A 12315-nucleotide genomic window follows, 5' to 3' on the forward strand; every position below is an offset into this window, starting at 1 on the left:
ATCTTTAGGTTAACGTGTTCAGCACTATTTCATTTTGTGTCATCATCATCATAAACATTTTTATATCACCTTATTCATTTGTGAGGTTAGCTGTGGAATAAGTTTTATCCGCTATCTTCTGGCTTGTGCACTTTCAGGCTGGACTCATGTCAGTTGTAGGTCTTCATCTATTCCTTTTGCAAAGATTTCTTGTACCTTCCTACTGGTCTATGTCCTACTACTTCTATATCAACAGCTTTTCTGACCACATGTTCCTCACCCTTTCTCATTTCCAGTCCAACCTATCCCAGCCTTTTTCCATGCATCTGAGCACATCTCTTCTCATATTCTCTTTTCCAATTTCTCATTTGTATCATGATTTCACCATACTTAGGCCATTGATCTTAACATTCTGTGGTCAGATGTTTTCACAATCCCTGCCATTTTTCCTGTTTCTATTGCATGGAATAGTACAGGCTCTGTATACCCATTCTAAGTCTCTTATTTCATCCATGATGCAGATACTCTCTCTCTTACTGCTTCTCAACATGTGCTTCACTGTCCAGTTTATCTCCAAGGTAACAAATATTCTGCCCCTTCCAAGACTTGCCAGCCTGTCACAACAGGGTTCTCAACCACACCCCTCATCCCCATGTGCTCTAATAGTACATTTTGTCCATCAAAAATATCATAACCTATGAATATTTTGATCTTGAGCACCTTTTGTGACACCGTATGTCACATTCAGCGCACTACGGACTTCACCCCCTCATTTTACCAAAATCAACCACATGACTATTTTCCTGATTGTACATTTTCCCATGCTTCCTGTCCAGTCACCATAAGCTTTGTTTTGCTTATTTTTTTAGCAAAACAAAGCTTATGATGACTTCCAGTCCTCTCCTTCCCATTATACTTTTCCACTTTAAACATTTCTACCATCTCTTCCTCAGATTCTGCTGTTAACAGGTCATCTGCATAGAGCAGTTCCCAGTAATGCCCTTTTCTGCAGTCTTGTGCATCTTCCATTATTGATCAGCAGCAAACAGGTCGTGTTGATCATTGTTGAACACCATCATGTATCTTAAATTTTTCTGATACACTTGTCACTGTCTCCACTCTAGTTCTTTTATTATGGTAAAGTAACTTCTCCAGGCAAATGAGTCTTTCTTGTACCTTCTGTGTTTGTAAGGCTCACATAATTATTTGTCTCGGTGTTTGTCAAATTCCCTGCAAATATTTAGTACATGATAATTTTTCTGTCTCTGTACTGATTCATAAGAACCTGTCCATGGTTGATCCTCACACATGTAGCTTATCCAATGAGGCAAGGGCAACCAAGGCCATTTCCAAACCCTGTAGAACCTCAGCCATCAATATGGAACTGTTACTGCTCTCTGCAGTTGGTGCCATGTAATGAGTATTGATTCAGTCAATGCCGCTTTCAATTATAACCAAATTTTTTTCTTCACTTATGGCACAATAGTGACCTTCCAGTTTCAGTAGTCAAAAGACACAGGTCTGCTGTTTTTCAGGTTTTGAACTGATGTACCTATGAGATTATGTCAAAACTTCAACAAAGAAGGGGTGTTTATTTGGTTTTCAAAAGTCTTGCCGAGGCTCCAGAACTTGCCGTGAAGATATTCATTCTCTCTTCGTTAAGGGAACTTTCATGAGGAATTAGGATCCAATAGGCTTCTTGTTTGCAGCTGATTTCATGGCTGAGACGCAAAAGTCCAGTAACTAAGATTAAGCCAGTGCACCTTTTACCATTTTGTCACTTGCTGCCCATGCCAAGAGCAAAGAGTACTTTCTTTCTAAGTGAGAACAGTGCAACAATAGAGAACCGTGGAATCTTAGACAGGGTATATGTGGATTTTTCCTTTCCACAGTTGCAGTAGGAAATATGTAACTTGGAACAACATTGCTGTTTGAATCAGACAGCACAACAATTAGACATACAAGAATGCTGAAAATGTTAGGGTGTGTACTCACAAGATAAGAGTCATTTTGATTCTTTTAAAGCCAGTTGTGAATGTAGTTCCTGCTTTAGTTGAGATTTTAGAATTGGTTTAATCTTCATACTCCTCGTAACTTCCACTCTCATTCATCATAGCATACTCAAGGCATAAATCGTATTGGAAATTAACTGCTATGCCTTACATAATGAGTAGGTGCTTTGGCTTACCAATTTATTTTGGAAGCCCAATAACATTCCTCTTATTTTAGTACATGAGGGTTTTGACTCTCTGTAAACGGCTCCAGGTTTCTTTTTAAAAACATGGAGCTCTACATAAATCATTCTCAGGTTCTCTGTGGGTTAGATCCTACAAGTTCATTCAACTATGTTTTTGGTTAAGTAGAGATGTTGACGATATTATGATTAAAAAATATTCATAGTAGCATGAGTCTTGAAATGGAGAAACAAATCCAGTGTTATGTATATGTACATATATTTAAAGATAAATCTGTACGTGAAGCTTTCAGGAAACTGCTCTACTCCCCTTTTGAAAAGGGGAATCGAACAGTTTTCTGAAAGCTTTCTGTACAGATTTATATTTAAATATATGTACATACTGTATACATAACTGTGGATTTGTATCTCCATTATGATTATAGTGATTATGGTGAAGTAAATATATTGGAAAAGACCTGTGCTTTTATTTACTTCTTTTAATACAACCCATTAAAGTACATACTCAGAATTGGTGCTTCTGTTTTCAAATGTTCACTGTTCTTACAGTTAATTTTCCAGGCCACAAAAAGTGAGACCATTAGTTATCAAGTACTTTGGTAACTGTTGACATGTCAGGAACTCTGTGCTGTCAACATGTCAAAGCTTCCTTGTGACTACTACTTTTCTCTTGTTTGTCAAACAAAAGACATATGTCAAGTGTTTTGCATACCATGAAATTGGGCTATATTTTGAGTTAGGGACTCAAGCCCAAAACTAAATTTGGTTTTCATAACATGTTTACTTTTTTGCTTGAACAAAAAACCAAGATATTTTCTTTTAACACTCTATACATATTTTCCATGTGAATTCTGTTGGCAAAAACCTTAGAAAAGATATAAAATCGGGGAAACTTTTGTGAAAACCTGCAAAATTAAGCAGATAAATAAGGTCTCTGGCAATTCTTTTTGCCGGTAATCCAGAACCCTTCGCCATTTAGCAGTTAAAGGTTACAGAATTATGGAAATTTGATATTTCTTCAAAGTGAATGACCTTGTTGGTTCCAGTGTCTGGCCTTTGGACTAAAATCCATGCTCCATTGGTAATATGGATTACGTTCATGTGAAAAACAGCTTTTACTCTTCTGGCGTTATCGTTATATGTCAGGAAAAGGGCTCAAGTGGAGATTCCCACTTTCAAATAGCAAATCAATTTGTAGTCATTAGGTAAGACCTCCTTTGCTAGGAGGAGACCTGTGCTCCACCTGTTGCAGCTATCATTTTGTTGTTTGGTCCAAATGAAAAGTGATCTTTCCCTTTAGTATTTATATACTAGGAAAAGATTTCATACTTTGCTCATTTTCCTCCCATCACTCCTTTTTCCCCTTGTCCATCTATCAGCAGAATTGTTTGGTGAATGGTGCTCATCACACAATGTATGAATGGAGGCTCTATGATGTTATTGGCCTATGGCCTATAAAAGGTAATATATAAAATTTATTCTCAACACTCGACATGGAGATTTCATTCAGGATGATTACACTTGCAGAAGTGGTTGTAGGGGTCTTTTCCGTAAGTTGGCGTCTCACTTCCAACTTACACCAAAATAAATTCCTTTGAACCGAAACACTGTAATCTCCTTTCTGCTTGAGGTGACTGGGAAAGGGATGTCAGGATTTATTTCTGTTTTATGTCTGCCTTCTTTCTCTCCCTCCTTGGCCATTATGTACAGTTGTTCGCAAATCTTGAAGCTTCTGGCATACACTTGCATTACTACAAGTAGTTATGATGTAATATTTTATCTAGGGGAGTGTGGAAAATCTTGAATAAACAGTTTACATTCGACCTCAAAGGAAATCATAGTTAACACGCTTTTAAGAACCAATAAAATCAATAAAATTTCAAATATCCTAATAAACAAATGTTCCTTTAAACTAAACTTACGTATGAAATTAACTTATGTCTATGGCTCTGGAACATTCTTGACAGTGTCTTTTGGTTTTTCAGCAAGCGATGTGAAATTTGTCACATTCAATGTTTGTCCATTGTTTTAGTAATGGATTTGTGTATTTATGCTTGCCACTTATTTTTGTTGTGTTTTTCTGATATGGTTGCATATATAAGTGAAAATTTGTGTTAAAGCAAATTATGTTTCCATGCCTAGCTAATCTGCCTGCTATCAGGTTAGATACCCAAAGCTATCAGGTCAGTTAAACAGCCGAAACTCTCGAGTGGTCCTGTATCCTCAAAGTGAGTTGACACCATGACTGAATTAGGATCACTATCTAATAACTTCTTCCAAGTTAAAGTGCTTCTTCCTTATTTTTAAGGTAAAGTTTTAGGTTTTGTATATACAAAAAGTTACACAAACATGGAATGAGTCTTCTTACTCATGGAAGTAGGTGAGAGATACATAAATACATGGTTGTTATCCCTATGAGGTGGGTTTTTCTCACCACCTAATCATGTGTTGTCTTCACTTTGATCATCATTTTGAACCAGTGGAGGGTTAGCCAAGGCAATGAAAATATTGTGTCTTGTGTGCACACACACACACACACACACACACACACACACACACACACACACACACACACACACACACACTATGAACAGAATAACTTTAGTGATAAATGAAACACCTCTCCCGGGAAAGGGCATACTAGTGTGGAGAAGTTGAGACTTGGACTGATTCTGTTAGATGAGTGATAGAAGCTGAAAAATACAGTCAAAAGGTGGAAAACATGGAAACTGAAAAATTAAGTGAAAAAGGCATAAAGAAAAAGTGACAGTAAATGCAGAGTTCAGATGCAATCAATGGGAGCTAAAATGAAAGGCATACAAAATTGCAGAAGTGGTACAAGTAGTAGTTTTACAGGAATAAGAGAGAAAGCCAAAAGGTAGTTGATAAGCCTAAAGAAGATCTGGGAGGAATGGAATCAAAATACCAACACAGAAGAGGGAAAGGAGAAATTACGTAGCAAAGTAGCTAAGGATAGATGAAGAAGATCTGCAAGAGTTACAGTCTATAAATGATGAAGATGAAAAATATAAAGTTGTAGAGGAAGGAATAATGGGTGCATTACCCTTATATTAGGAAATCATCTGAATTAAAAGACTGAAAACAAAATGTTGGATGTTGGGCGTGATATGATGACTAATAAAAAGTATATACTCTGTAAAAGGGTAGATTTGCTAAAACTTGTTGTAGAGCCGGTCATTGATGAGGTGACCTGAAAATGTGGAAACCTGTTGAAGGAAAAGATTATACATGAAAAATGGGCAAAGAACATGAGAGAAGTAATATACAGAGGAGAAGTGGAAGGAATAGTGTGTGGACATCATAGAGTAATAGGATTGCTTGAGCTTGCTATAGACAAAGTAAAATGGTTAAAAACAAGAGTAGTCGCTTTGGCTGCATTCTAGAGATATCAGCAGTAGAAACCATCCATATAAAAAGGCAACTCCAGACAAAGTATGCTTAGTTGGATGGGCGAAGTCGTAATGTCCACACCAGGTCTGTTATTCCCTTTAAAACATTATGGACTGCCCGTGAACAAGGGCCCTTTCGGGGCATAAAGTTGGCTTAATTTAAACCACACGAAGAGGAAGAGATTTTATCATATATTTGGGGATCTTGAGAGGACATTTGTCAGAATACAAAGAGAGGCAATCAGATAAGTGTTTTGCAAGCAAGTGTCATTGGATGGCTGTCCCATAAATAGATTTAGAGTGAAAACTGGCAGGTGCATCAAAATTTTAGATAAATGGAAGCTACTATATGCAGAATCAGAGGAAGCTGCCATAGAAATGTTCATAAGAGTGGAATGGACATGAGGACTGAAAATCACAAAGCAAAAATCCCATATTGAGACTGGAAAGAAAGCAAAAGAAAGGGAATAAAATATGTGGATGCTGTAAGAGAAGTGTGAAAATGATCTCGGCACCAAGTAAACAAACTCAACAGTTAGTGTCACAAGAAGTGCCCAAGATTGCAAAAAATACAATGGGAAATACATGTTTGATGTTTGCAATGCCCAAGAGAAAAGTATGGGAAAAGAGGGGTGGAGCACCATGTTGTGATAGAAGAGCAGGGCCTAGAGATATTTGTGTTTTCCTTGGGGATGTGGGACATACTGATGAAAGCAATAAGGAAGAATAGTAACAGCCTGTATGAAGTGGAGAGAGAGGTTGCAAGACCACTAGCATAAAAAATTGGTAACACTGTAAATACAGAAGACTTATGTTACCGTATGCAGCAGGCATGGATTAAAAAAAAATGGAGAGAATTTGTAAAGGGTAACAACAGAATTCTAAAGTGTTGGCAAGATCATTTTACGAAAGAGCAACTTTTGGAGAGGTGGGGTCTACAGTGGCTGGAAATAAGCAGTAATTCACTTAACTCAAAGATTAAAATGGTTTGGAACAAATAATGAGAACGGATGAGGAACAGTTAGTATTAAAGTGGAAGTTGAAAGTGAACAAATAAGAAAAAAGAACGTGGCGTATATTTGTCTTCAAGTTTCTGAATCAGTAAATGTACAAATTAGGTTGAAATTTTCTTTTGAATGAATGTGAAAAGACATCCCATTTGTATTTTTACATTTCTGTGCAAACAATTTGTCTTATAAGGCTCATTCTCCCCGGTTATTGACGTTTATTTTTATCGTATTTGAATTTTCCTCGTTTTCTCTTGTATGTTTTCCTTCGTTTATTTTCATGATTGTATGCCGTAGGTTGTTAGAGGCCACCATATAGAGGATGAAAGGACAAATGAATTAGAGAATTGGGAGTTCGTATCAGTATGCTTGAAGATATTTACAGAAAACGAAAGTAAAATTCCTATGGAAGAAAACGTAACATTTGAGATAGCAATTTTTAGGAATGACTATGCTATTTTAATCAACAAGCGCATCAAGATTGACAGTGCTTTCTTAGTAGAATGCATATTATATCTAGAGATGATAGGAATCTAAATAAATAAACGAAAAGCAGAAGTAACGAGGACATAAATGCACAAGGGGGCGAAATAACACAGGGGAGGAATTATAAGAGAAGGTAATCTTTCAAGTATTTAAGAATATCTAATAGTGGTCATCTTGAGTTGGAATTTGGCGAGTAAAAAAGGCAAATCGAACACAGGGAAGGCTGATTAAGATGTGGAAATCAAACAGACTTAAAATACATACGAAATTGTTATTCGGACATAAATCATGGCATGTCAAAGAAAGTATATATGCAAGAGATTTGGCGATTTTAGGACATTGCTTCCTGAATATTAGGAGTCAGATAACAGGCTAGAGTTAGAAGTGACATCGTAAGGGAAATTACAGAGTTTTCAGGCTCATTCAGCAAAGTTTCAGCCACCTAAAGGGGAGGATGGGCTGGAAAATCAGTACGAGATCTGCTAATCAATAGTGTTTTCGTTTTACTGGAGTTCAGCATCATACCCCACCAGCTACACCATTCCCTGATCCAGTCCATGCCCCGATTGAGGCTGAGGGCAGCTTTACTTCTCATAAGTGGAGACTTTACTACACCCACAAGTGTTGCATCATCGGCATATTGAACAATCTTGTTTTCCAGACCAACAACCATATCACTTGTATAGACTAAAAATAAAAGTGGACCAAGAACACTACCCTATGGAACTCCAGACGCAATAGGTCTTGGTTCACTAAACATCCCACCAACAGCAACTCGCTGCTGCCTATCCGTAAGGAAATCTTGAAATAATCATAAAACATATCCACCCACTCTGAGATTCTGAAGTTTATAAATAAGTGCCTTGTGATTTACTAAATCGAAAGCAGCACAAAAATCTATCTGAATTACTCTGCACTCGAAACCGTTATCAAGGTTCTCTTGCAAATGGCAAGTCAAGGCTAAAAGAGCATTGCAGGTTCCTGACTGCTTTCTATATGCATAATGACTATCGGCTAACAATCCTTTAGATTACACATGCTTATATAGTTGCTTAAAAGTAAGTTTTTTTAGCAACTGTGGAGAGCACAGGGAGAATAGAGATTGACCTGTAGTTACTGCAGTCTGCAGATATGCCACTCTTTGGAACAGGCAGTGTGTTACTAAGCCTGCGCTTATCTGCAAAGAAATATGTCGACGTAAATATTTACAGAATCTACTGATCTTGGGAGACAACACACTAGAACTCTTTTTAACAAATAAAGGGAAGAAACCATCAAGATCTCCACCCCAGCTGTCAAGACTATCCAGAATTTCCTTAACATCCCTGCAGCAAAATGCAAATTTTGTAAGAATAGGTTCAGGATGACAAATATTAGGGGGAGGGACATCGTCAGCTGATTGCTTAGCTTCAAAAGCTCGATGAAGCCGCTCAGTCTTCTTCTTTGGGCCAGTAACCAATCTACCATCATCTGCTAGTAGCAGTGGAATGGAAAACGAGCCTGACCCAAAGATGGATGATGTCAATTTTGTCCACCACAGATGACGCAGAGTAATTCCTTCAAGTCTCTTCTTCAAGGAATTACTTTAATTTCTCTCAGCTTTATGGTAAGTTCTATTCGCAGAACGGTGAGACTCAACAAAAAATGGTATATTTTTCACTTGAATGATTTCATCCCCATGTGTTCAATTCGGTCTGTCACGGTAAGCTTGTAAAGTCACCAAATCGGCGCCAGGATAGTGTTTCGGCGGCGCCATTAATTAAGTCTCCGCTGAGCTTGTTTTCTTTGGTGACTTCCCGTTTTCTTCAAGCTCAATTAGTCACGCCTAAAACGTGCCAGGTCACGCATTTTAATCATTTTTACTTTATGGTATTTATACGAATGTCACACATTGTGTATCACATGTTTCTTCATTCACAGGCATCAAGACTGTATCTATATTGTAGCTCTGTATGTTTTGTATTGTAATTTGTACTCGTTCACTGCATATTATTGTTTATTGTTTCGACCTCAGGTCACAGTCAATTCCATTGTCTCTCACGGCCCGCGTCAGTCGGCCGCAATATAAGCTGCCTGGATCTGTAATAAAGTAGCAGTAACTTTTACCTGCTCGTTTCTTTGACACCTTACAGTGGTGACCCCGAGTATCCCGGAGCCATTAGCGGACTCACACGGCGACTCAGTCTTGGCTCCAGGATTTCTCCAAAACGCTCTTAGCGGCCTAAACACGGCGCTGTAACCAGCGTTTGAGCGTGCTGACTCTCGCCGGGCGCACCCCACCAGCGCCACTAGCGGAACCACACGGCACACGAAAGTGCGTGCTGACGCGAGTACCCCACTCCAGTAAGGGGTCAAAGGAGCGAGCATGGACGCGGATATCCCTCCTTCATGCAGTTAAACGCGACCCCGCGGACTCGAGGTTTACCTACCTCCCATCACAGCCGCGCCCGCCCCCGCATCGAGGCCCTCCCGCAACTCCACACCAGCGCCCGAACACACGACGGCCGGGCAACACAATCGCGGGCCGCCCTCACCGTAAAGCTGCCGCCCGTTTGCAGGGGAACCCATCGATGTGGCTGCGCAGGGTGGAGAGCCACTTCAGAATCGCGGACCTCACGGACGAAATCCTACAGGCCGACACAGTGCTCAACGCCCTTCCGAGGACGGTACAGAAAACTCATCTCGCGAGTACCAAAACACACACCCTCACATACAGCACCACAAAAAAGTTCCTCCTCGAAGCTTGCTCCTGCCCATCGCCGAGCGGGCCGCCCGTGCTATCGACCTTGCCAATAATCCACGCCACGACCTCAATCCAAGAGACGCTTGGGGCATGGTCGTAGATCTCCTGTCAATACCAGACTTGGGTGGCACAAACAAGCGGCAGGAGATAAGCTTCATACGGGAAATCTACCTTCGCCAACTCTCCCGGAAGTACGCAACCAGATCGCTCACCCCTACACCATGCCTGTCGAGGACCTCATAGAGGCGGCACAACACCTCACAGACTCCGTCAAAGGCTTCACAGCGGCTAAAACCGGCCACACAGCCGGTCAGCTCCGTCCAGCCTGAAGAGGACGTAGCAGCCCGTCAACGCCATCGCCAACAGACGCCCACCGAACCACAGCAGACGGAGGTCCCGGGCTTCTGTCGCTACCACAAGTGGTTCGGAAGGACGCCCGAAACTGCCTGCCGCCCTGCTCGTTCAACCGTTCAAAACGGGGGGTGGCGGCGGCCAGCAGGACAGGCCGCCATGGCAGCCGAAGAACCCAGGGCCTCAAAAACAGTAGGTTTTACGTCCATGACACCGTCTCCGCAGGATGATGCTGGTCGACACAGGAGCCTTTAAGTCGGTCTTCCCAGCATCCAGAGAGGACCGCAACCAGACACCAGACCCGCCGCTTCCTGACGGCCGCCAACGGAACCCCATCCTCCCCTACGTCACCAGGCTCCTGTCGATCTCCATCCTTGGCCAGAGTTACTCCTGGGACTTCATCGTCGCGGACGAGGAACCCCACTCCTGGGGCCGATTTTCTGGCGCACTTCGGCCTGCTAGTCGACGTGGGGCGCAAAGCGCCTCCCGATACCGACTCCTGCCGGTCTCTCCCGTTAACGGCGGGACCCAGACCCACCATCAGCGCCGTCGCCCCACCAGTATGCACACCTTCTGTCGGAGTTCCTGAGGTATTTAAGCCCGAGCTTCCGCTAAGTCCCCGGGCCCCAGCCAAGCACGGCATATACCACCATATAGTGACTAAAGGGCCCCGACACATGCGGTTCCGCAGGCTTCCCCTCAGCGCCTTCAGGAGGCGAAAAAGCATTCATGGAGATGGAACAGATGGGCATCTGCAGGAAAGCCTCCAGTCCATGGGCCTCCCCTCCACATGGTGCAGAAACCGGACGGCTCCTGGAGACCCTGCGGCGACTACAGGCGGCTCAACATTGCAACAGAGCCCGACCACTACCCTCTACCCAATATGCAAGACCTCACGGCCTCCTTTCACGGGCCAAAATATTCACTAAATTGGACCTTCTTAAATCTTATTTCCAGGTACCTGTTGCGCCAGAGGACATACCAAAGACAGCCATCATCACGCCCTTCGGGTCCTATGTGTTCGCCTTCTCCACCTTCAGGCTGAGGAACGCCGGGCCACCTTCCAGCGGCTCATGGACAGCATCCTGGGGACCTAAAATTCTGCGTCTGCTGCTACGACGACATTCTCATATTTTCCAGGTCTCACAGCGAACACCAGAGGCACATCAAAGCAGTCCTCCAGCGCCTCCAAGAAAACGGCCTCGTCGTCCGTTTCGACAAGTGTACCTTCGGCGCCCAGAAAGCAGAATTCCTGGGTCACGAGGTGTCTCCGACAGGCGTCCGCCCTCTTACATCGAAAGTGGCAGCCGAGCTAAGTTCCCGACACCCACCTCCATCAAGGCCGTCCAGGAGTTCCTTGGGATGGTAAACTTCTACTGGCGGTTCATCCCGGATCGCGCGACACCACGGCCCCCTGACGGAAGTCCTGAAAGGTCAACCGAAGTCCCTGTCTTGGGGACCCAGCCAGCAGCAGGCCTTTTCCTGACGGGCCGCCCTCACCAAGGCAACCGCCTTGGCACACCAGGATCCCAAGGCTCCCTCCAGCTGACGACAGACGCCAGTAACGCTGCCTGCGGTGCTGTTCTGGAGCAAATCATCAACGGCGCCCCCCAGCCCATCGCCTTCTTCAGCAAGAAGTTCAGTCCCGCAGAGTCCCGCTACAGCACCTTCGACAGGGAACTCTGCGCGATGTACCGCGCAGTTCGGCACTTCAAGTTCCTCCTGGAGGGGACGCCCTTCACAATCTTCACAGACCACCAGCCACTGGTTCACGCCTTCACGAAGCGGGGGGACGCATGGTCTTCCAGACAGCAGCGCCACCTCTCAGCCATAGCCGAATTTACCTGTTCCGTCAGGTACCTCCCCGGCAAGAAAAATCCCGTAGCAGACGCCCTCTCCAGAGTCGAGTTGAACGCAGTGCAGCTTGGTGTAGATTACCAGGACCTTGCCAGAGAACAGGCCGCTGACCCAGAAACCCCAGCATACCGCACCGCCATCACATCCCTCAAGTGGCGGGACGTGACCCTCGCCCGGGAGGCCCCCAGCCTGCTCTGTGACATCAGCACAGGCCAGCCCGCCCTTTGGTTCCAGCCTCACGCCGCCGCCAGGTATTCGCATCATTCACGGCCTCTCACACCCTCCGGC

This window comes from Macrobrachium rosenbergii, chromosome 26, assembly GCF_040412425.1.
Source record: "Macrobrachium rosenbergii isolate ZJJX-2024 chromosome 26, ASM4041242v1, whole genome shotgun sequence".
NCBI lineage: Eukaryota > Metazoa > Arthropoda > Malacostraca > Decapoda > Palaemonidae > Macrobrachium > Macrobrachium rosenbergii.